Below are 2,788 nucleotides of genomic sequence, written 5' to 3' on the forward strand. Positions count from 1 at the left end.
AAAATAGCAGCACAATTTATATTCAGCTGTAAAATGTTTACAATTTTAATATCTCCTCTCACGTTAGTTGTCAGTTTATGTTTTAGTGAGATAAAAAAAATATTACATTGAAATGTCAAGGTCCTCTTTAAAACTAAAGTCCAACTTGAGTGTGCTTGATGACTTATGTTGATAATGTTTTACTATATGTATATGTATATTACTATGTTATAGTAATGTCAATGGTGATGTGCGTCCATCTCCCTTCAGGGTGGGAAGACTGTTAATGTGGCCTGGGGCAAAAAAAGACAGCCATCCAACATCTCAAATTAAGGCTGTGATTGTCACTCTAACCACCACCAAGGCTAATGAGAGGCAGATTGCTTATAGAAATAAACACTTTGGGGACACTGGCGGTGCGATGCTGCAGTGGGAGTGTGGTCACAGGCCATGAGTCACCCAATCCCCCCTTGGCTGGCTCTCCACAGGGAGGAATTTAGGCATGGGGCAGGCTGCTTGTCGCACCCTTGTGCTAAAAACAAATTTGGGACCTGTCATTCATAAATCTCTTGTTTACCAGTGCCTAGAGACACTTCTGTGCACTTTCCACCAATCAGGAGACACCTCACTCTCACCCGGAATAAAACATTCATATCAAGGGTCATGATCGGCAATGGCACTATAGGAACACTGAACCAGAGGTGGCAGGCTCTTCTTTGCGAGTGATCATTTCAGAAGTATAAATGCAACACCGCGCTTTTATTTTTGCCCGTGTTAAATTGAGCAGGCGGCCTCACAACTGTGACAGTCTTTCGCACATTGTCTATATTAAGACCCTGCTCAGAAAAGCATTTATATTTAGCCCTAGTTACTGGTGGTTCCGTATTCTCCTCTGCCTAGGGAGTATTTTTGTAACACAGAAACAGTAGATTTCAGTTTCGGGTAGTTTCAGGGTACATTTGTCTCGTTTCACATGTATCTCCTGTAAATGTATGGCAGTAGATGCGAAGGTCTAATGTATTCTGTGGTTGAGTGAAGTACACAGACAGAGGCATATTTTGACCTTTTCTCTGTGTTTCAATCAGCACGGAGAATGATGTCAATCATGAAGAATTTAAGTTGTAAATTATACATCAGGTAGAGGCTTCAGAGGAGCTCGAACAATGCCTATCTACCTTTAGGACCTCATTATGTTCCCTCCTTCCATCCAGCGTTATTCTTGCCGACACAGTGGACAGAGAGTGGACAAGAATAAAACAGGCACATGAGGCTGTTGTGGTTTCCTCAAGGGCCATTTCATACAGCCTCGGTTATCAAAGGTGGCTTAAGCTTTCACACTCCTCCTCCTCCTCCTCCTCCCCCTTCACATCCTGTTAAACCGCTGTCTGAGATTTTCTGATGGAGGCTCAGCTTGATGTGCTGATCAAAGTGGAGATCCTTAATGCCAGTCACAGTGAGGGTACAGAATGAAATATGAGATTAATTAGATATCACAGTGGTGAATACTCCCAGGCAGCAGGTGTTTTTGTTGCTATATTTAGGTCCATTAGGCAAAAAGTAGCACTAAGGCTTGTCTGAGTCTCTGAGCCCTTCAGTGGTTCACAGGTTCACGGCTACCCCTGGAACAGCGCCTGCTACAAAAGAGTCCTTTGTCAAGTACTTACAAGCTAAGATTAATATTCCCTGTCAGGAGAGAAGGAGTCTGTTCTACAGGTGCCTGTTCTCTCTGCCTGCCGAGCTGTTGTCCTCCTCTGTCATTTGATTAGAGCTGTTTTTAGAACATAGAGAGAAAAATTACAGCACAGGAGTCCCCTCTAGCTGTCTTCACTCTTTGAACATGTTTCAAGACAACTTATCACTTAGCCACTGAATATCTACAGAGAACGTGTGTGTTTTGGAGAGTTTTGTAATGCTTTCTCTCTGCCTCTCTCTGCTGGGGACTCCTTTCTTATATAAGAGCTGAAAAGCTGATATAATAGTCAACATGTCACATTGCCACTGTAGGCAGGAGATGACATGCAGTGAGACTCGATATCTGCAGGATGGGGAGACGTAATTACGTCGCCAGCGTTGCCATGGCAGCGGCAAGTTAGGGTGGTGGATACTAGGGTGTGGGGGTTGTTACAGACCAGGATTGCGCCACTTGCTTTTATGTTTCTATTTATAATCATCACCGCGGCATACACATGGAATGGTGGCAATGAAAAACAGACTACATGACAAAACGGGCGCCAGTGAGCATCAGTGAACAGGAGGGCACTGCTTCTTAATTGATGGCTACTGTAGACTGAAGCTGCTTCCTTTGGCAGGTTTAAACTCCTTTTTATTGGTATTTTATTATAGTTTTTGGGGATAAATGCATGACAGGACCAACACAAGATTATTTATGTGAACATATAAAGTGTAACGTGTCACTTTTCTCTCATGCTTCCAAAGAACAGGTGGTGTAGAAACATTGCCTGCGCTTGTTCTCTTAAATGTGACCCTTGAGAAGATTAAGGCAATGAATACACTCAATAAATCTCCCGCCAGCCACTGGAATTTTAAGTAGGTTTGAATATTTCTCTGGTCTCAAAATGGATGAGACATTATACAGTCTGGACAATGATTATCCTTCCTTGAATGTCATGCCATGATCAGCATAACTAACATGTCATTTATTTTTCCAAGAATTGTACATTTTTATTTAATCACTGGCCAAATATACTGTAGGCCTAAATACCTTATTTAATATCTAATATTGGTTCAAAGATGTGATTCTGTAAAAAAAAAAAAAAAAAAAAAAAAAAAAAAAAAAAAAAAAAAAAAA

Source organism: Seriola lalandi, unplaced genomic scaffold (genome assembly GCF_002814215.2).
Source record: "Seriola lalandi dorsalis isolate HSWRI2012SDOR001 ecotype SW California unplaced genomic scaffold, Sedor1 jcf7180002054762, whole genome shotgun sequence".
NCBI lineage: Eukaryota > Metazoa > Chordata > Actinopteri > Carangiformes > Carangidae > Seriola > Seriola lalandi.